The 23941-nt window shown below is 43.7% G+C and overlaps 1 protein-coding gene across 3 annotated transcripts in view; it reads right to left on the bottom strand.

Moving 5' to 3' along the window:
- Pced1b (PC-esterase domain containing 1B) overlaps positions 1 to 23941 on the bottom strand; it is a 147509-nt gene that overhangs the window by 117205 nt on the left and 6363 nt on the right. For all 3 annotated transcript variants that reach the window (XM_057792562.1, XM_057792564.1, XM_057792563.1), the window contains exon 2: positions 982 to 1064. The gene's annotated coding sequence lies outside the window, so the exon portion shown is untranslated. The remainder of the gene's footprint in view (positions 1 to 981; positions 1065 to 23941) is intronic.

Raw genomic sequence — 23941 nt, 5'->3', positions numbered from 1 at the left:
TCTTTCTATTTTTTATAGCTTCAGCCTTCCAAAAGATTCCCTGATCATAACTGAAAGGTTTTAGTTGAAGTTGGATTTCCTCACACCCTAGAGACATGGGTTCTTATCCAGGGCCTAATACAATTCACCCTTACTTGGCCCAGTGAACCAAAGGAGACTTGTACCCTCTAAGTGGATGCTTGGTGGAGGCTGACACCACTCAGTCCCTTTGTCTGTGTCACCACGAAGCTCTTCTATGGCTAGCCATCAGGTGCTGTCACAGCATGTACTCTCCACTCATCCTGCACTTAATGCTTGAGACACGTCTGGATATAGTTATCACACCCCCAACTGAGAGAACCTGTATGTCAAAGGTTCCCTGCTGTTATGGTTTGAATACAAAATGACCCCCACCGAAAGCTCATATTTTCAGTACTTGGTTCCCAGATTTTGGTACTATTTGCGCCTTTAGGACAGTGGTTTTCAACCTTCCTAATGTTGCAACCCTTGAATACAGTTCCAACCATAAACATTATTTCATTGCTACTTCATAACTGTCATTTTTGCTACTGTTATGAATCATAATGTAAATATCTGATATGCACGATATCTGATCCCCAAGGGGATCATAACACGTTAAGTTGAGAACCATTGCTTTAGGAGACGGGGCCTAGATGGAAGAGTAGGTCCTTCAGGACAGGACTTTGAGGCTGTATTCATCTCCCGTTCTGGTCTAGTTGCCTCTGCTTCCTCATCTACCACAGTGTGAACATCCACTTTACACTCCTGTCCCCACACCTTCTCCACCAAGACAGACGGAGGTCTCTCTGAAACTAAGAATGTAAGTACAGCTTCCTGCTGAGTTCGGTCTGTTGGGTGTCTTGGTCACAGCAGTCTGTGAGATTCAGAGCCCAGCCCTGTAAGTAGTATTTTAATCTGGCTTCAGTTTAGGGGAAGTACATTAGCGGAAGCTTTTCCACCCATAATTGGATTGAGACTCACATGGTTGCTGGAGACAGGGTCTTCCACACTTTCTTGACTTCTCCTCTTGTGGTGTCCTCTGGGATCTGAAGGCCTCTCATTACCTGAAATATGAAAATGGCACATATTTAATTATTCATTTTCTATCACTCTTAATGAGGAGATTAACTACAGAATGAAACAAAAGGTAATAATCTGACCTTCAGGCGCTCAGGAAGGGATAACTAACTAAAACCCCAAGTCCCTCTAAATGGACAAATGAAAGGGTTTTGCTGATCGCGATACAAATGAATCAGCAGGGTCACTAATTGAAGCCACATAATGGAGTAATGACAATGAGACAATAAACGTGTGCTAAAAATACGCTTTTTAAATTACGCACACAGGGGCTCTGTTCTCGGACTTTTTGTTGCTTACCTGATGTTTTGTGTGGAGGGGATATAATGTAGGTGTAGCATGATGGCCAGGGAAGGGAGGCTGCATGGCGGGGTATGAGAGTCAGTTTACACTAAGAAGCGGGAAGCCAGCAAGGTAGAGCTAACTTGGAGAGGCATTAATCACAGCATTGACACTGACTGCTCAGATTTCCCTGACTTGGTTGATCAGTTTGACGGAACGTTACCGTGGGAATGATTCACGGACACAGTCTGCTGCACGGCATGTAAACACAGCCTTCTAATATAGGCCTTCACTGTTACACTGGTCATAAATAGCTCCGAGACACTACTGCTGCACAACTCGTGACTTCATCACGGTTCCTGGCCAAGTGGATGAAGCCGTGTTCCAGGGACTGCAGCAGTGCCCATCGTCCCCGGAGCACTTGCTGAATGCATGCTGGTAGGTAAGTCACAGAGGACAGAGTGACACCTCCCTGTTCTCTCCCAGAATTATACAGTTTTCCAAAGACTGTCAAGCCTTGGATGTCTCCCCATACCAATACTGCATGGCAACATATAAATATATATGGACTTAAAATACGGCAAAAAGAGTCACTATTAATAACTCAAAGAATCATGGAGATCCAGTCAGTCCAATACCTCTGCCAAAAGTCCAGAATGTTTTTACTCTGGACTTTTGATTTTTTTAAACTCTGTTCCTGGTTTGCTTCAGTACATTTTCTATTTAGATCCTCTACTGAATCTATCAAACTTTATCTGTGACCTTACTAGGACATACCAGAGCATACAGGATTGGAAGGCCTTTAAAGCTTTGGGTTTTTAAAATCATGCTTGCCAAACAAACATTTCCCATTTCTCTCTACCATAGCAACCATCCTCTTTGCCATATATGCAGAAATTGCCAGAGGAAAAGCAAAGAAACTCTCTACGTTATTTTAGGTTGGTAACAGCAGTCTATTATTAACTATTTCTTGAATGTTTAATACTTCCAGACCCAGTATTTCTTTTATGTTTGTTTTGTTTTGTGAAAGAGTTTCCTTGTGTAGCCCTGGCTCTCCTGGAACTTGCTCTGTAAAGCAGGCTGGCCTCAAACTCACAGACATCTGTCCACCTCTGCCTCCCAAGTGCTGGGATGAAAGGCGTGCTCCACCACCGCCAGGCCAGACCCAGTATTTCTATATGTAATTGCTAACCATCACATCAATTCCACACAGCATGTGTTATTCTGATTTAGCAAACCAAGGCTCAGCCATTAAGGAATCAGCCTCACCGATACTCGCTAATCAATGATTGTGCGATTCAGGCTGGAGGTCAAGCCCGAAGCTCTTCAGACTGAGCCGTGGGAAACTGCCAGGAGTCAATTGTTTCTTACCAACATAACACTGTGAGATGTTGACTTTGAAAGGAAACATAGAGTCTCCTGACTTCACAGAGTCCTTCCTGTTGGCAGCACACTGATCAGAGAAACCACCCAATGCAGTGTTGGGGTGGGATGTTGGGAATGGTAATAAAATTCACCGTCTCTGCACTAAAAATGGCAAAGCACATCTAAAACTCTTTGAAACACTCTATCCAAACCTCCACATGGAATCACACTCAGTTTTCCAAGCACTGAACTGATTTCAAGTATTGAAAGCTAATGATGCACAAATATTTTGGTAGGCACTGGGCTAGTGGTATATATGAGCAGGGGTGCAATCAAACGATACTATGTGGGAGTCAATTCTAGGGCACTTTAGATGGAGGAGACAAATTATTTCTATGAGTTCTCCTTTTGGGAATAATGAGCAATACACCTAGATTTCTACTCGGCCCATAGTTCCCTGTATTGACATAGGCAGGATGGGAGAAATGAAGGGATTCATGATGATTGCATTGGATGGACAGCAGCTTCCGAGCAATGGCTGTTAAATGCATAATGACTGGGATGCTTTGTGCTGCATGGCTTGCATCAAATAATAAGCCATAGGATCAGCCAATGAGAATTAAAGTAAGCCATGAGGCCTTGGAGGAATCTTCTACTGGAAGGGAAGCTGTATCACAAGAGAGCCTCCTCAGTGACAATCACTCAACACACCAGCGCCATCACAGTGGCCAGGTCAGTTCTTGAGTCTATGGTCAATGCCCCTGCGTAGGTGGCAACCCCAGCCCAATCATAGTCCAGCTAAAAGTAGTGTTTTTTCTCTACTACCGACATTTATTCACCTTGAAAAGAATACAAAGAATAAACAATTGTGTCCCCCAAATTAACATAATAAATAAAATATCTTAGATCTTTAAGAGCCTCCATATTTGAAGAACAACTTTTTAAGTCGGCATTTACTGCAACACCAAGCAAAGAGGAAACAGATTCATCAGCATAGCCAGCACGCATTCTCTCCTACCTTTCCTTCCTAAACTGATCTCCTATTTGGAAGGCACCTGGCTGATGCAGGGGGAGGCTGCACACGACTCAAGTCTCCAGATAAATGTTTTTCACAGAATCTGAGCCACGACGAGGTTAATAGCAACTGCACCTTATTACTTAGGATCCAAATATCATAACTGAAGCGAAGGTGCTTTAAATAGAAGAACACCTAGTGTCCCTTTTAGTATGATGATCAGTGTGCAAAAGAAAGATGAAAACAAGGACAATGGCTGAAGGAAGGGAGGAAGGAGGATGATGGATGGATGACTCATCTGGTCCCCAACATCCACAGTGACTCATTCTGCAAAGCAGGAATGTTTAGAAAATAAATCCTACTATTGTACCAGAAAAGACAAGGACATAATACGGTAGAGAACAAAGCATGCCAAAAACATCATTTTCTCTTACTTCTGCGTGACTTCCCAGTGTTCGAAATATTATTCTTGCTTCTAACGACACAGAAAAGAGCAACGAAATGGTAATGATAGGCCTGTCAGGAGAAGCGATATTTTATGAATGAAGGCATTTCTAAACAGTGTTTTAAACATTTTTATTATATTTATTTACGTGTGTGCGCACATGTCTGTGCCGCAGCATGAGTGTGGAGGTCAGAGGGGAATCTGTCTAAGTCACTTCTCTCCTACCAGGTCGATTGAGGGTTAGCAATCGGGTTGTGAGGCTCGAAGACCAGTGAGTTCACCCCCTGAGCCGTCTTGTCCTTAACGCGGTGTTTGGATAGTTGTCAGTTTCTATCCATGTCCTCTGCTGGGGCCTTTTAAAATTTATTTCTCCTTGCTGGTTTTAGGTATGATTTGTGGGACTGGCCCTTTCCTAGTGCATGCTACCCCTGCGCAGGACGGGCCTTCAGGAGCCCCGCGTTAATGCACTTAAATCTGCACAAATCTGATTGTACTGCTCTGCTGGTTTTCCCCGGAGAGCATTTTTGTGACAGTCTGGGAGTGGATGCTGGCCCGAAGCACAGCAGTTTGGAGTAACCAGATGGCAGGTCATTCCAGCTCAGGAGGCCCTTTCTAAACGTCACCATTTTGTGAATGAGGCTGAACCAAGTTCGGGTTTTCCCTTTCTTTTCTTCCCTCCCTCCCTTCCTTCAATTCTTTCTTTTGTCCAAGGAAAAACTAATGATTTGCTGTCCCTGATACACTTCAAACAATTCTAGCTGGACCCGAGGGCAGAGGAAAGCACAGAAAGTGTGGCAAAGGGCACAGGCATGTTTCTGAACACTGGGCTCAGAGGCGCGAGGTGTTCAGATCACACTGTGTGCATGGCAGGCATCAACTAAAGAATGCTGGGACTCTTAGGCACCATGTGAAGGTGCAAAGTCCAAGGCAGACAGTGGCCCTCATCAGTGTTTCCACAGCATTCCCATCACTGGGGTGTTGTATGGTATGCACAATGTGCACAGTGGAGAAGAGAGGTTCCGCTGAGACGGCGAGGAGTAAGTAGTGAGCCCTTACCCTGCGTGTCAAAAGCACACAGTGACTTGTCAGTTCCTAGTGCTGCAGGTGGCCCTCATGCCATCCTGCTTCTCTACAACGCTCCTGGAAGGCCAGCAAACAGCAGCAGGGTGTCTCTTTCCTGACAGGAGAGAGCAGTGCTGAGCTGAAAGCACTGGCGGCCAGGAGACGGGGCTGTCCCTTCACCAGAGACAGCTGGTTGCTAGGAATCAAACCTGGCTCCAAGTAACTGAAATTAAAACAATGAGAGGACTGTAAAGATAAAGCCAGCGAGTCCACAGACCTCTACTAGCAAGAAGCAAAGTCTAGCTGGGCTTCCCGGCACCAGGGTTGGGAGAGAATGGTCTTTCACACCACAGCTGCATTCTAATTCATTCATCTTCATCTTTGTTCTCTGATCCGACTAATTTTGTCCTTTAAAAGCATGCCTAATGTCTTCTCCCCGAAAACTCTGACCTCTCTAGCTATAGCTAAGAAACTCTACAAAGCAATGCTGTTGTAGCTGACTCTGGCTTGCTCTGACGCTTGCCTTAGCCCTCCCTGAGCCTGGGGCTGTCGCTGCAGTCCATGGCCTGGCCTGGCCTTTATACCTTGCCCCCAAATCATCAGAGAATCTGAGGGTTGGTGTCCGTGGGTTTACTCCTAATGTAATGGGGTGGGTCAGGGCTGCTGAGTCTGTCCCTTCTGGCAGAGACTGTGACAGGCAGGGATTCTCACAGAAGGAAGCTGCAAAGGTGACATAAACGTCTCAGTACACATTAACCACTGTCGCAGAGCAAGCACCCCCTCCACACTACGTGGCACAGGACTAGGTTTGGAGAGAGCTACACTACGTTTGCTATGGTGTGTTAACGTAGGAGGATGTTTGGAATACGCAGAAATACTCAGGACCTGAGGCTGTCTGCATCCACTCGTTAACTAGTGAAGAGAGAGCACTGTACCGTCACCTGCATCACAACCTTGTGCAAGGACAGCGCTGTACCCTCAAAGTCTCCTCTGCCAATCATGGTCTGGTGTGGTGTTCAGAAGCTTTCCACCCAACCACATTTTAAACGTCACTACCCAGAAGTTCCCCAAATATTACTGAAATCCAGTGTACCCCAAAATTCCTAAAAGCAGAGCCTTAATAAATTTGGATAAACAAAGATAACTCCTGGCCCTAGTTCAGCTCCTAGAAACAAACCCTAAGCAAGAAGGTTAAAGCAAACAGTATCACCAGCCTCGCCTTCTCTTCCCCACGCTGCGTGGCTTCCAGGTGAGCTTGTCAGAAGCTCACTGTTTGCCCACAACTCATGTCCACCTGCTCAGGTCTTAAAATCTAGAGATCTGAAACAGGACAGGAAAGAAAGAGAGCACTGACTTAGGAGACGGTCGTTAAGCTGTGCACTTTGAGGCTGTGCTGGCGATACGTATGTACACTCATCCTGGCAGGCATACAAGTTCTTTTAGGCATTTTTCGTGGATACAAATAGGCCACTGAACCAGGCAGCACAGGACTTGACTTTGACAACCAAAGGTGTATAAATGTTAGCTGGCTCCTTCTTTTTGCCCATCCACTGAGTTATTAAGGGAATTGACCAAGAGAATAAAAAGTAACATTTTAGACACCACAAAATACCACTGTCCATGTTATTGGTTTGTGTGTGTGTGTGTGTTTTGTTTTTGTCTAGCTAGGGAATGTCAACTAAGAAAATGCCATCAGAACGGCCTACGGGCAAGCCTGTGAGCCGTTTTGTCTGGATTGGTGATTGATGTAGGAAGGCCCAGCCTACTGTGGGCTGCGTCACTCCCTGCGCAGGTGGTCTTCGGAGGTCTAAGAAAGCAGGCTGAGCAAGCCATGGAGAGCATGCCAGTACACAGCACTCCTCCACAGCCACTACTTCAGTCCCTGTCTGGGGCTCCCGCCCTGTTTGAATTCCTATCTTGGCTTTCCTCAGTGATGGACCGTAATGGGGATGGGTGAGAGAAATGAACCCTTTCCTCACCAAGGCGTGGTGCCTTTAGCACAGCAATAGAAAGGAGACCATGACAGCCACTTAGCAAGTGTTGTGGTTGATCGAGGAAATTCACTGCTTTATAAAGAGTGACTAGTGTCGCCTACCCTCACTACTAGAACTATTTTGCACAAATACACATATTTTTAGTAGTATTTAAGCAAATTCCACCTCAAACTTTTAAAAGTTTTATTCTAAGTCCTGGGTATGGGTGTGTATCTGTGTTCAAGTGCCCTAAGAAGCTGAGGCGTGTGATCCACTGGAACTGCGGTTCCAGGTGGTTGTGAGCCACCTGATGTAGGTGCTGGGAACTGAACTTGGGTCCAGTGCTCTTAAGTGATGAGCCATCTCTCCAGCCCCATCTCACATTTTACATGAGCTCAGTTATACAGTAGGTGGACTTCAAGTTTATTTTCTAAAATATACAATAGAATGAAATTAGTCATTAAGAGGCAAATATATCCAAAGCAGATGATTATTCAATAAAACTAGAAATAATTACAATATCCATTTATTAAAAAAATCTGGATTTTTTTTTTGTTCACTTCTGGGGACTAAATCCAGGGCCTCATGCATACTAAGCAAGTTGGTCTAATCCCAAGTTATAACACCAGCTTCCTAAATCTGATTTAAGATACTCCTTTTTCTTAAAGCAAGAAGAGATTTTGCAATTCAACTTGACCCACAGACTAAGTTCAGAGTGTGTCAGATGTAGTGCTAAGAGCTTCAGAGAATAAGACACAGGAAGACCACCTCTATTTTTAATGATTGAGAAGAGAACAAGATAAAGGGCAGGTTAAGTAAATACAGGTGAATTAATTTCTCTGAGTAGCTATATACTTTAAGCTGTGATCTATTAATATAAATGTATACTAATAGAAGATAATCCTTTCATTATAAAGATAAAACAAGTACATTATTGAAGTGAATTAGCCTAGATAAGTAATATTCATTTAGATTTCCATGTCATGCTTATCCTGTGTCCAATACAGAATGCACTCCCTAATCAACAATGGCAGCGAGATATTCCTAAAACCCTGTTAGGGATGACTTATCTTATGTCCAATACAGAATGCACTCCCTAATCAACAATGGCATCGACATATTCCTAAAACCCTGCTAGGGATGGGTTACGAAGTCACACAGAAATGGGTTTTCAGAAGGCTGGAGGGAGAACACAGGTCAGCTGCTCAGGGATGCCTCTGTAATGACTCTCTTGGCTTCTCTTCCCCAACATGAGATATGGTCTCGTTGAAATCATATCCAGCTTAAGACAGCCCGCTTCTGTGAACACCCTCTTACAGTGAGGTTACATACAGGCAGTGCACAGTCATCCCTGACTAGGCATGAGATGGTCAACTATAAGACTGTGGGCCGGGCGGTAGTGGCGCACGCCTTTAATCCCAGTACTCGGGAGGCAGAGGCAGGCGGATCTCTGTGAGTTCGAGACCAGCCTGGTCTACAAGAGCTAGTTCCAGGACAGGCTCCAAAACCACAGAGAAACCCTGTCTCAAAAAACCAAAAAAAAAAAAAAAAAAAAAAAAAAAAAGATTGTGGGACAGGCACAGCAGGGAGCTGAGCTTTGAGAGGCTGGAGAGGTGGCCCAGCATGGTTCTCTCTCGCAGAGGACCTGAGTTCACTTCCCAGCACCCGCATCAGCTGGTTCATAACCACCTACAACTCCAGCTCCAGGGATCTGACTCCTTCAGGCCTCCTCAGGCACTTGCACACACACACAGTGCATATATAAACAAGCAGGCAAAACCAGAAGCACTTGAGTTCGATCCCTGGAACTCACAGAAAGATGGAGAACTGACTCCACAGAGCTATCTTCTGACCTCATACCGCTGCCATGGCATGTGCATGCCTGCATTCACCCTCACCACACACACACACACACACACACTAAATAAGTATATTAAAAACAAAACAACAACAACAGAAAACTAAGCTTCTCAGTTGCCTAACTCACAGATGAGACAAAAATTAATTTCCAGAATAAGTAAAATACTTATGATAAACTTTATAAAGTATTCAGTTACCCAAAGGGGGGCTTTCTATAGAGAGTGTACTTTGAAAAGTTAAATGGTCATCCAAGGGCTTTACACATCTAAAGTCTCTGAAGTGAAGAAGTGGACCAGCACAGAACTATAGTGGAGAATGCTGGGTCGGAAAGCTGGGATTCCGGCAGTAGAAAGAACGTGGAAGCAGAAAGAAACAAAAGAACAGAAACAACATTCATATGTGCCTGGAGTTCCAAGCACCAGAGCTAATACACAAGTCAAGGGCATCAGCACATAGATTCAAAGAGCAAGATAAACACTCAGAAAAACACAAGCAACTACATTATAGTCAAAGCAATGCAAACCAAAGATTTGTAAAAGTCCTAAAGTTAGCCAAAAGAATAAAGAAGACATTATCTTCAAAGAAGCAACATTAAGATCTACAGTGACGAACAGAAATAATGAATTCCAGAAGACAATGTTGTCAACTTTAATGGTTCAAGGAAAGTAGTTGCTGACCTAGATTATATCTTGAAAAACCATCTTTCATAACTGAAAGGAATAAAAATATTTTTGGAGAAAATGAACGATGCTCTTCAAAGCAGAAGAAAAAAATAACCTCAAAGGAAAATGCAAGAAGATATAGAAAAGTCTTGGAAAGCACGTAGATAAATAGATATTTATATCTTACTGTTGTCCAAACAAAATGGTAATTGTTATGCCCTTGGAAGTATACAGCATATGTGGAAGCAAGGAGCAGTCCAAGAAGACGGTGCTCCTGAGGTGAGGAAAGGTCTTAGACCAGGTCAGAGGCACAAATGAATGCAGAGTTCTGGGTTAGGTCTGAATGCTTATGCTTTCCCCAAATCATCTGCAGAAACTCTGACCCCTGCGGTGATGGTGATAAGAGCTGCAGTATTCCATAGGCGATGGTGTGATTGCATGGGTAATGGTGTGATTGCATGGGTGATGGTACGATTGCATAGGTGATGGTGCGATTGCATAGGTGATGGTGCGATTGCATAGGTGATGGTGCGATTGCATAGGTGATGGTGTGACTGCATAGGTGATGGTGCAATTGCATAGGTGATGGTATGACTGCATAGGTGATGGTGCGATTGAATGTGTGATGGTGTGACTGCATGGGTGATGGTGCGATTGCATGGGTGATGGTGTGACTGCATGGGTGATGGTGTGACTGCATGGGTGATGGTGTGACTGCATGGGTGATGGTGTGACTGCATGGGTGATGGTGTGACTGCATGGGTGATGGTGTGATTGCATGGGTGATGGTGTGATTGCATGGGTGATGGTGTAATTGCATAGGTGATAGTGCGTTGCATAGGTGATGGTGTGATTGTTGTAACTGTCAATGGGACAAAATCTAGAATCACCTGGGAAGAGACTGAGGAATTATTTAGATTAGGTTCACTGTGTGCATGCTTGTGAGAAAGTTTTTTTCTTTTTCTCTTTCTCTCTCTCTCTGTTCCTTCCTTCCTTCCCTCCCTCCTTCCTTTCTTCCTTTCGAGACAGGGTTTTTCTGTGGAATAGCCCTAGCTATCCTGGAACTAGCTCTTTAGACTAGGCTGACCTCGAAATCATAGAGATCCGCCTGCCTCTGCCTCTCGAGTGCTGGGATTAAAGGTGTGTGTCACCACCGCCCTGCAAGAGTTTCTTAATTGGGTTAACTAAGGTGGAAGACCAATCCCGAATGCAGGTGACACTGTTTCACGGGCTGGACTATGAAGCATGGTGGGTGAGCTGAGCACTGGCAAGCATGCCTGTCTGTTGTGACTGTGGCTATGACTAGCTGTCGCACGGCCCCACCGCCTGTGACTTCCCTGATACTGATGATAACCTGGAGCTGTGGGCTAAAATAAACACTTTATGCTCTAAGTTTCTTATGTCGGGCTATGTTGCCACTGCAAAGGGAAATAAAAGCAGGACATTAGGTTGAGGCTAGACCTCTCAGGGATGACAGGACAACCAGAGAAGCCTCTTTGCTCAGCTACACGGCAGCAGTGTGAGGAAGGGGCTGGATCTGCTACCCTGTGGCCAGGAACTCCCCAACCTCTTAACTGTGAGAAACTGTTTTTCTGTTCTTTGTAAGCTACGTAGTTTAGGGCATTTTGTTATAGCATACGCAACAGACTAAGACATTGCGTGGCAAGTCAAGGATGCACACAACAGCTTCTAGAATAATTGCGTCAGAATAACAAGATCATATACAACCTGCAGGTAACCAGAATAAATACAAAAAATAATACTTTTAGTATTCCAAACGAGGCAAGAAAAGATGACAAAAGAAACCAAGAAAGAAAGGAAGAAAATAATATGAGAGAAAATGAAAAGGGGTCTACTACAAACCCAATATGTCAGCTATTATGCGGGATATAATAGAGCCAATTTGAAATAAAAGATGAAGACTGTCAGACCATTTTTAAAAATTCAATTATATGCTATAAATATAACAAATGTTTGATATAAAAGGAAAGAGAAACATACCCTGCCAAAACTAATCAAAAAGAAAAGAAAGCGGGAACGACACTATTAGCAGTGTGAACCATAAGCAGGCTGATATTACAGACCTAAATATCTACACACCTAGTAGCAGAGGGGGAAGCATCTTTAAAATATATAAAATGATGATCACATTGAAAAGAATGAACACATCTTCAGTAACTGGAAGACAAAGCCAAAACAAAAAACAGCACAATTAAAATATGTGATCTTATTCAAAGTTTTAGCTACTAGTGACCAGTTCACATTCATTTCACATGCATATGAACATATTAAAACCCATATCTTATAAACAAAGTCTCAACAGTTTCAAAATATTTTAATAAATTTGAGTCTATCTTCTTGTACCAGCCCTACTTAGATTAGAGAAACCTGGCTCCTTGACCCAGCTATATGCCATAAACCCTGCCTCCTTGCTTCCCTGCATGCAATAACCCGCCTCCTTCCTTATTAGTATGTAATATCCCCACCTCCTTGTTCAGCTGATTGCAATAACCTTGACTCTGTGTTTAACTGTATATAATAAACACAGTGCCTCCAGGGTGCTGAGGCATCTCCTTCAGAGAGCCCTTTCTATCTGACCCCAGACTGTTTTTCTATGTCTGTCTGTTTTTATTTCATTCCCTCATACCTCCTACCGAGGCCAAATACCTGGAAGCCCTGTTAAGGAAATCTGTCAAGGACTTGGCAGCCACCTGTTCTAAAATATATAATGTGTTTACCACTGTCGTGTGGGTAGTTTTGCTAGGCAATTATGACCTGGTTATTGTTTTCATTTGGAAACAAAGCATGTTATTAAGATGTCATTGGGCGTCAAGTTGACAAAGTGTGGACTTGTAATGGCTAACCTTGGCTGTCAATGTGACTACATCCAGAGTCCACTGAATCCCAAGCAGCTGGGCATGTCTGGGAAGGATTTTCTTGGTTGGATCATTCAAAGTGGGAAGACCCCCCCTAAATCTGGGCCCCGCACCTTCGGGTAGCCCCTCACGTAAAAGGCCATGGAAGAAGGGAGCTTTTGCTTTTCATCTGCTTGCCCTCACTGTCCCCGGCAAGTTCATTTATCCTACCACTGATGCATTCCTTTGAACCTACTTCACCGTGAAGACCAAAGACCAGCAGCTCTCTAGGAATTCCCTGGGACTCCAGCGCCAGATCTGCTGAGACGTTCAGACCAAACAACTAGTAGATTCTTGGCATTTTTGTTGGGAGACAGCCATTATTGGACGATGCAGACCACAACTTGTAAGCTACTCCAATAAATTCCACATATTTCACTCATATGTACATTCATTATATATATATTATATGTAATGAATAATATTTTATTCATTCTATCAGTTCTGACTAATACAGAGGAATGAAAAAGAGTCTCCCCGTGGCTCACACAATGCAAAGAGGATAATGAAAGGCTAAAAATAACTTTATGCTGAGGAATTTGATAATGTGAACAAAATGGCCAATTCAAAAGAAAAAATTTACCACTGACAGAAGCTGACAGAAAATATGACTGTTTCAATAATGTCTTATAAATGAGTCCTAGGGCCAGTGTGATGGCTCTGTGGGCGAAGGCACTGGCCACCAAACCTGAAGACCATGGTGGAAGGAGAGAACTGACTCTTCCAAGGTATCCTCAGACTCCACCTATGTGCTGGCCACACACGTGTGTACAATAATAAATAAATTTAAATATAGCCTATAACTGAAGAGAATTTTTTTTGCCATAGTGAAAATTCAGGTCCAGAGAGCTCACCAGTGAGTTTTTCAAACATTTTGAAAAGAATTAGTACCTGTATTCTAGATTCTTCAAGAATATCAAAACCTCTTAGACATTTTCAAAATATTAAAATAATGCAATGCGGTTTAAAAACTGGGCTAAGCATTATGAGAAAAAATCCCCCCTTACCTCTTCTCTCAGACATTTCTAAAAAGTTTTAACCAAGTGTTAGGACATCGGAGAGTGTGTAGTTCAGCCTATGCATGTGGGGCTGGTCTGCAATTCAGAAGCCAAACCATTCACCTCAAGAACAAAGGGAGAAGGGAAATCCTGCAGGCGTCTCCAGTGCTGAGAGGCACCTGAGAAATCCAACTTTAGCTCCTGATGAGAACACTTTCCTGTTAGCTGCAGACCAGACACCTACCTTGGTAAAGAATAGCTATAAAATGCACACAATGTCAAAGGCAAAACACGGAAAACTCCCCTTCAGCTTGGGGACAGAGTCTAGAGTAGCCTGTTAGCAGTTTTATACACTAACTTGAGGTTTCTGGGGGGTGGGGTGGGGGAATGGGGGAGCGGTGAACAGAAAACAAGAAATGAAATTGTCATTTGGAGATAGTAAGATCATCCTTGTACAGAATTTCCACAAGTTTGGCATATTTGTATGAAAATAAGACATTTACAATGGGGATTAAGACTCACATACTTAAAATTTATTATAGCTAGGTGATAATGGAACACACCTTTAATCCTAGTGCTTGGGAGGCAGAGGCAGGTGGATCTCTTTGAGTTTGAGGCCAGCCTGGTGTCTACAGAGCTAGTTCCAGCCCAACCAGGGCTATGCAGAGAAACCCTGTCTCAAAAAACAACAAAAAATTATAAATTAGAAAAGTATACGATATTACTGAGAAAACACTATAGAATCAAATAAACAGAAGCACACACATTGCTATGTGAGAAGGGTATTATTAGTGCTGCCAGATGAACGCACGCTTCCCGGAATCCCTAATCAAAATCCAAGATGCCTGTTGGTCTATTGGCCTCCAGAAATTGTCAAAACTTTCTAAAATTAACGTGGAACTATGAAGGGCTAGAAGAGCCAAGGTGCCCTAGAAGGACGGCATGAGTGGGAAACTATTATTCTAAAGCTACTGATAATAAAACCTGAGAGCTGTGGGTTCCAGGACAGCACACCCGCCCGACGCAAGAGGGAGGAGTCCAAAAGTAGCCCTGCACATCTCTCAGCACAAGACCTTCAAGAACAATGATCCCACGTCTCAGTAGAAAAGGTGAATGGAGCAAAAGGGCACTTCTTGACACTACATGCAAAAGCCAAGTCCTGGTGGCTTGCCCTTCGATACAAACCCCTCCAGGAACATGGACCAAACCACCCTTAAACACAAAACAGAAAAGCAAACAAACCACAAGAGAAACAGTGGAGTAAAATCAACTCTATTAAAGCTGAGAACTTCTTCCCCACAGAAGTGAGTGGGGCCACGGGAGTCATTAATCTGGCAGGCAAGCACATGAAGGCCACGGTGGATCCACGCTAAGATAAAATGACAGAAAATGCTGCTGTTAGCAACGATGGTTGAGAACTTGGGTTTCCGCAAATTCCTTGCGGGAGGATAAACGGATAGAACCACTTTGGGAAGCTGGTAGCTACTGCTAGTCCTGAGCATGAACACAACCTTACCCAGCAAATCCATCTCAGGTACATATTCTAAAGAAACTATGGTATCTGGTGTTAAGGTGCACGTCTGTAAGTCCCATGACTTCAAGACTTATCCTCTGCTACATATTAAGTCCAACCTGGGCTATAAGAGACTGTCTCAACAAACACCCCATTGAACAACAACAACAAAAAACGTGCATGTTTAGCAAACTCAAGTGTTAACAGTATACACAGGAACACTGCCATAGACAAAAGATGAAAGCCGGCCTGGGATACGGTTCAGTTGGTAAAATGCTTGCCACGTAAGCATGAAGACTGAGTTCCATCCTCAGCACCTATGAAAAGCTGAGCACTATGGTGAGTGCCTATCATCCCAGCACCAGGGAGGTGGAGACGGGAACATCCCTGGGGCTTGCTGGCAGACCCGTTAGCTCCAGGCTCAACAAGCAATTCTGTCCCCAAAACTAAAGTGGAGAGGAACTGAGAAAGACACCTGACACCTGACACCTGACATTGCCCTCTGGGCTCCATACACATGTACACACACACACACACACACACACACACACACACACAGAGAGAGAGAGAGAGAGAGAGAGAGAGAGAGAGAGAGAGAGAGAAATTAGAAGCTACCCAAATGCCTCTGTTAAAGAAATGGTTAAAGAAAATTCGATATTGCCACACAGAAGAATATCATACAGATCTACAGCTAATCCCAACACCAAAACTATAGATGGATCTCTCAAATAAGTTTAGTATCAAACCAGACAAAATATAAACGGACCCTACTAACATGTAGTATAAAAACAATCTGCATTGTCCTAAGTCAGGAGACTGCCGCCAGGAGGCTGGGGGCTAAAGGAAACTCTGGACATGTGTGCTGGTAGAAGTCCTGTATGCCATGCCTTCAAGGGCACGGAGTTCTGCTCGCCCCGTCTCTGAGTCTGGTCCCCTGCCTATCCTCATTAGCGTTTTTCTCCATTAAATTAGCTGGACAGAATGCAATTTCTGCATATGTAATTGTTCGCTTTCCTTTCCATATCCACATTCACAACTATATTTTATTGAGGCTCTGCAAATACCTGCGTCTGCTGACTTATTTCTGAGCCTTTCTCTCTCCAGGTAACTCCCAGCTTTCTGACAGTTTTTCTGGCACAGAGTCTATGCTCTTCCTCATGACCACTCTACTTTATTTACGGTGCTGTGCTGCCTCCTCCTACTCCGCCGTCATAAGGGAAAGGAGAAGAGGAAACATCAGACTAAACAGAAATGGTAAATTTTCTTTCCACTGGGGTAGAATCGGAGGCCACTGTATTTCTGGCGTAACAAGGTTTGCTGGGACCGAGGATAGAGCTCAGTTGGTAGAGCCTTGGCTAGCAAACATGAAGCCCTGCAGAAACCAGGCATGGCAGGGCTGGAGAGCACTGACTGCTCTGCCAGAGGTCCTGAGTTCAATTCCCAGCAACCACATGGTGGCTCACAACCATCTATAATGAGATCAGGTGCCCTCTTCTGGCATGCAAGCATACATGACATGCAAGCATACATGGAAGGAATGTTGTATACATAATAAATAAACAAACAAACAAACAAACCAGGCATGGCAGCTTACTTCTGTGATCTCAGCACTTGAGAGGCAGAAGCAGGAGGACCAGAAGTTCAACATCACCTTTGCTATATACTGAGTTCGAGGCCAGGTTGGGAATACATAAGACTCTGCCTCAAACAAACAAACAAACGACAAAAATAATGAAAAGCCCAATTCTCTGAGAACAGGAGCTGATGTGTGCTGTAATTCCTAACACATGTGAGGCTGGAGCTGGAGGATTCCAAGTGTAAAGCCAGATTCCGTCTCAATAACAAACACAAAAGATTTCAATGGTGCCTTGGAATCTCTCGTGTGTCATCAGATTATATAGCTTGATACCGCTAAATATTAAGCTTATTAAGTATTACTGTTTACTCTCATTTCATATTCACCAAACATATTCATGTCTACAACTTCGGCTTCTCCAGGTTCTCTTTCAGGCATGGAGTTCTGATCCATGGAACGCTTACTTTAAATTGATAGGCAGATGTTCTTTTGGTTTCTATGTTACATCATTTTCCATGTATGAAAGATGCCAAAAATATCAAGCTTCTAGATTTTCAGGTGGGAGCTATGGTGCTGCGCCTGCTTTGGCCCCACCTGGACCACCCTGGGACACTCACTGACTCAACAGCCAAGAAGTCAAGTTCTCTGTGACTGGCCCAGCAAACAGTCGGCCAGTCATTTTAACACACATTATTGAGTACATGGAGGATTTTCTTCAGAGGCAAATGTGGACAACTGCCACAGGAAGCATGTTCTCATCACCCTCCTGTTTCCACAACGCGGGAATGTCAACGGGCATGCTCCGGTAGCAGCTGCCAAGGAAAGCCACACCTTTTCCCCACCACGACTGTCTACCACAATGCAGGAGGCAAAGAGCGGCATGTCAAAACCATTCTCCGAAGTGATTCTTGCTTTGTTTGCTTCTCTTTTTCTGTATACCCATTGGGTATTTTCCGTGGAACTCTGACACAGCCTATCTTCACTCCTAACTAAAGGCCTTCACCAAAGAAGTCACCTTTGTCAGTGCCCAGGGGCTCTGAGAAGCCTGGGTGGCTACAGCAGCTGTCCTCTGCGCCTGCAGAGAGAGCAAGGCCGGCTGAGCATACGAGGGCCTGCTTCGCTCTGGCAGAGCCGGGCTGGGGGAGCCACATCATTGCCATAAACACACTGTGGTGAACCACATCTCCAGCTTTGTTTATTTTTGTACATAAACCTGGCCATTAGGTTCAACAAACGTTTATTAAACATCTGTGCTATATCGAACCATCGCTGAGGCCAAGGGCAACGAGAGGAAATGCTCATTTACAGCTTTTTAAATTTCAAAGCCCCGTTCGGCTATCTCACGCGAGGCAGCCTTGCAAAAATCAAACGCAGCGCCAGGGTATCACACACCTGCACGGCCGGAACCTGAAGGCTGAGCTCTGAAGATCACAGAGCTAAGAAATAGCACTTGAGACCCAAATCCAGGGATTTCATTCTTTAGTGGTCATTTTTACCATACCACCCTATTGTTAGATGCTGCTATCTGGCACTGACTACTGGGTGTTTTCTGACCCAGGGTGCATGCCATGAGAGACACATCTTCCTTCGCTTATTATTCTTTGTTAATGTCACAGAGATGAGGAATCTTGAGGTTACTTAATTCCTTTTGTTGTCATTTATTCAAAATAGGATCGCATATAGCCCAGGCTAACCTCAAACTTGCCACGTAGCTGAGGCTAGTCTTGAACCACAGACCTTCTTGTGTCCACCTCCCAAGAATTGGGATTACAGCCGGGCGATGGTGGCACACGCCTTTAATCCCAGCACTCGGGAGGCAGAGGCAGGCAGATCTCTGTGAGTTCGAGACCAGCCTGGTATACAAGAGCTAGTTCCAGGACAGGCTCCAAAGCCACAGAGAAACCCTGTCTCGAAAAACCAAAAAAAAAAAAAAAAAAAAAAAAAAGAATTGGGATTACAGACGTGTATCACTATGCCCTGCATCATCGCTTAGTTCCGAAATATTTTTTTTAACCTTGATTTCTTAATAGTTTCTCCCAAATTATATTTTTACTTACATACACTTCCCTTTGTCAAGAAAGGTATTTTGTCAACAAATCGAGAAAGAACTAAAGTCCTGCATGATTCTGGGGCGCTTCAGCTCTTGGTCACAGAGTAGCATTCTCTATACTACGTCATTGCCAATATTTATTTCTAATCTCACTACAGATTCCTAGAAGAGAGCAACCACATTATAGTTCTGGGACTGGGGCCAAGACTAACAATATTTGCTGAATGGAATTTAAATCATGGTTGGCCCTGCTACTCCCTAAATGGGAAACATTAGCACTAATGGTTAAGCTTGAAACTCGAGTAAGAAAGACCAGGGAAAAAGAGGAGGTACGTACCTCTCTGATCTTGGGTCAGTTCACCAGCTAAGCCCCCGTAGCTCCTGTTAGAAAATGGGGGTTTTAAGAGCCATTGCCTAGGGTCCTTGTAGCAGTTCCGGGAGCAGCGCGGAACAGCGTGAATGAAGTATTGTCTAGACCGCGTGCACTCGCTATGGCCACTTCCTGTGGTCTTTCCAGAAGCCCTTCTCCTAGGGAATGTGATGTTACATTTCATTACTACAAACTCAAAGGTCAGAGTTCCACAGCCAATTATCCATGGAGCATCGACCACAAAGGCCTGTTGGCGGAAAATAACTGGCGGAGCATTGTGGTCACGCTGGCTGTGGACCAGCGAGGTCTCTCTTCTCCCTCAATGCTATCTTATTTCACTTGTGGGAATGCAAGCTGATGAATGGTGTTTGCTTCAAATTAGATGTTACTTTAAATAACCACACCTGCCTTTATAAAGCGATGATAATTAATGCTATAGGAAATCCTCAAACCTGGGAGCTTTAAATGTTACCAGTGTGTATCAGAATGAAAACAATGACTCCAGATTTGAGGATATAACAGCATTTAGGAATTCAATGAGATGATCCCTCCAGGCTAGTGATGAGCAAAATGAAAATTACGCCCCTGCCAATTTTGCCTCAGACCCTAGATAATCATAATACTTCCGAACATTGTTTCAGCACACTGAGTTTTTAAAAAATGTAAAGTTTCTTTCTTTTTTTTGGTGTGTGCATGTCGTATTTGTGTGCATGTTCTTATAGCGTGTTTACCCATGCATACATTCGTGGAGACCAGAGGTGGACATTGAATGTCTCCTCAGTAGCTCTCTACCTTGTTTTTTGAGACTGGCTCTCTGACTGAGTCCAGAGCTTGCAGTTCCCCTAGACTGGGTGGTCAGTAAAGCCCCTGGGCCCCACTATGTTTGGGGAGTGCTTGGGTGACAGGCATGTGGCTCTAGTTCTATATGAGGTTGTGCACATTTGAACTCATGTCCTCACGCCTGAGCAGTGAACATTTTATCCACTGAGCCATCTCCCCAGCCCTATGAGTTTTTAGAAGAAAATTCTTGCTGATGTATTTCATCCCTAAGGCTGAATTTGGAAAATGAAAGAAAAAGGACAAAGAAAAGGGGCATAGTGATACACGCCTGTAAACTTAGCAACTGGCCAGTTGGAGGCTAGTTTGGGTTGCATAGCAACAAAAGAAGAAGAAAGAAAAGGAGCAGGAGAAATAGGAAGGGGAGTAGCAGAAGAAGGAAAAGGGGAGGAGCAAGAGGAAGAAGAGGAAAGGGGGAGGGGAGCAGGAGGAGGAAAGGGGGAGGAAAGCAGGAGGAGGAAAGGGGGAGGGGAGCAGGAGAAGGAAAGAGGGAGGAGAAGTCTATCTCTATCAATGCATAATTGTGGCAAAGAAGAAAATCATGTTACAGACTTCAGGTTTTTCACTCCAGCAGATTTATTCTTTGAGCAGAAACCTTAATTTACCAGCGAAATTATGAATGGCATCTCTGATTCACCTCCTCTATCTTCTAATCCTTCACGGGATTCACAGTAATTTCATGATTAGGGAAAAGGTCCTTAAATATTATTATTATTATTATTTTCATTTTTTATTGAAAAACAAATGGTGGCTTGGGGGTAGGGGAGCATGTGACCCTCCCAAAGGCTGGATGACAGATGTGCCATGGGAGGGGACTCAACTTTTTGCAGTGAAATTCAACCAAAAATGCTGTGTCCCGACCTGGACCTGGGAATGCAGACTAATGATCAGAATCTGCTTCCATCACACTGGTGTGCCTGTCAGGGCATTTATACAGCACTATAATTCTCACACTAGTGTGCCTGGCACACTGTAGGTGCTTAGTGTGTATCCGCCAAATAAACAACTGTAGTGCCAACAGAGGCGACAGTTGTTGCCCTCCCCAAGACAGGGGCTGCTTCACTGCCTGCTTGATAAGCATGGGAGAGTCTGAAGCGGGGGATTAACCGCGAATCTGCACTAACCAGAAAGTCTAGCCAGCAAGAACATTCTGTCGTATTTTTCTCATCATAAAAGAACTGTAGAATAATAGAACATGCAGATAAGGAAAGAAAAGTTGTATTTTTTTTTAATTTTTTTAAAAATATTTATTATGTATACAATATTCTGTCTGTGTTTATGTCTGCAGGCCAGAAGAGGGCACTAGACCTCAATCCAGATGGTTGTGAGCTACCATGTGGTTGCCGGGAATTGAACTCAGGACCTTTGGAAGAGCAGGCAATGCTCTTAACCGCTGAGCCATCTCTCCAGCCCCGAAAAGTTGTATTTTAAGTACCACTGATGATGTAGGAATATCATTTGTTTACATAATCTACAATTCATATATATACCTACATATATTTATTTTAATAAGAATCAGAATTGTACCACTTTGTAATTTTGATGTCAACAAATATTACCCTTTTATTATTCCACATTATCTTAAATAGCAATACAGCAGGGCTTCTTAACCTTTTCCACTGGTGACCCATTTTTGCCCTATACATTATTACAAAATGACAGATATAGGTATGCATGTGTGTATTAAGATAGGTGTACAAACTGAAAACATGCCGAAATAAATTTTTTATTTAAAAATAATTTTTAGTGTATACTTTTACTATTATTTATTTATTAAATAATAATTTATTATTATTGGAGATGAAAGCAAACTTTCATTGCACTAAGATGAATGTGGTTTATTTTTACAGAAAGCATTAAATCCTGGGGCTAGAGGGATGGCTCACTGGTAAAGACTATGTGAGGCTCTTGCTGAGGACCAGAGATCAATGGTCAGTTCCCAGTACTCAGGCTGGATGGCTCACAACTGCCTGTAACTCTATAACCAGGGGATCCAGTGCCCTCTTCTGGCCTCCAAGGGTACTTGCTCTCACACATATATGTACTTGAATGTGTATACACACACACACACACACACACACACGTGCGTGCGCGCATGATGTGTAATTTAAAAAATAAATAAATCTTCAAATCATGGCAAGTATTTGATGTTGAAGGACACAGCATTGTCAATGTTTTTTTCTGAGCTGAGTGATATTTTGATTTTATAATCACCAATGATGATAACTAGTTTGCATAAATACATAACACAAAATGGCAGAAGTATGTTTAGGCTATTTCAGAAACTGTATCCTACTCCTAAGTCAACTTTTGCTTAATAATTATTTAATAAAACACTAGTCAGCATTTCAAACAATATCATTTAAAGACAAACTAACACAACATAATCCAAACATACTAATTCAATTATCTGTAAGCTGAGGAACAATGGTAGAAGGATATTAAATGTTTTCATTTTCCATAATTAGACCATCATGTTTCTATAGAAGCAGAACAGTAAAAACACTGCAATTCACAGCATACTATAGTCCCTAGTCTCAGCTGAGGTATCTTGGGTAGCATTAGTCTCAGTGCTGCACGGCACGTATGCGTGTTGTATGTTCAGAACCAAGGCTGCAGTGACGTCACATGGTACAGCACAGGAAAGCACTGGCAGATTCACTACGTTTGATTCTGAGTTAACTTTTGGCTGTTAAATGTTCAGAAACTCTTAGTGTGGCCATTTTTTCCAATCCTGAGATTCAGTTACTCACCCTCAGTCACAACCCACAGCTTAAGAGACAATAAACATAGTGTGACACCAGATGCATGCATGCTAATTCGTTTACCCACATGCCTGCCACGTTAGAAAAGATGCTGCAGTGAGCATGTGCTATGCAACCAGAGCTGAATACCTAAGCCAAGTCTGGCGACACACCTGTACCCCAACACTCAGATGGCTGAGGCAGGAGGATCTGGAGCTGGAGGCCTGGGTGTGGGCTACATAGTGAGATCCCCACCAGCATGAGCTACGTACCCAGATGCTGTTTCAAAAAAGAGAGAAAAAAACCCTTCAATTATCTTACCAAATAAATAATTAAAAAATTGAATACTTGATAAAGCAATCTGTCGTTTGTAAAGGACCATACTTATGTGGCTTTTGTGGAAGAAGCCAGAGACAGACATCAACCACTTCAGAGCCCAAGAAGGCTGTGTGCTCGGTGCATTAATCACCAACCCACATGAAAAATTATGCCTGGACCTGTCCCAGTTAGTCGGTACCTGCTGTTTACCCAGTCAGTGTCACCGGCTTGAGCAACGGAGGTCGCACTGGATAAAGTTTGGAAGTTTGAAGAGCCTTTAGAGGAGAGCACTTGTCACAATCTCAGCTAATCCTTGAGGGTTTGGGGTAAGTTATGGGGATGCCGCTGAAGACTGTCTTAGACTTCTGAACCTCATAGTACTATTAGAGTTCTATCGTCACACAGGGGTCTAATACTTTTGGAGTTCAAGACTCTGGAAAAATGGGATTGTACCCTTTCCCCTTTATTGTTCAAGTAGAGCTAAGTCAACTATGTAGGGATTTCTACAGGCTGGTTCCAATGCTACTCAAACCTTGAAAGGAGTGAGTGAGTGATGTCATACACAGAAGGCTACCGACTGTAGGATCCCATTTATGGACCTAGCCAGAAAAGTGGGACAGTGCTTGAAAGGGCGGGGGAGGGTATAGCAGCTATTTTTTTTTGTTATGAAAAATCCCTGGCAGGAAGTACTTAAGGGAGGGCCTTTGGCTTACAGTTCAAGGTTTCCCAGTCCATCACGTTGGGGAGGCACCCTGGCAGAGTGTGAAGTGTCTGGTCATACTACAGGAAGCAGATCGTGGCAGGCAGGGGGCCCAGGCTGTAAAAGCACCAGGTCCTCCAGCTAAGCCCCACAGCCAGGTCTGCACCCAGCAGGGGACC

This window comes from Chionomys nivalis, chromosome 17, assembly GCF_950005125.1.
Source record: "Chionomys nivalis chromosome 17, mChiNiv1.1, whole genome shotgun sequence".
Classification (NCBI taxonomy): Eukaryota; Metazoa; Chordata; class Mammalia; order Rodentia; family Cricetidae; genus Chionomys; species Chionomys nivalis.
This window is presented reverse-complemented; position numbering and strand designations above follow the sequence as displayed.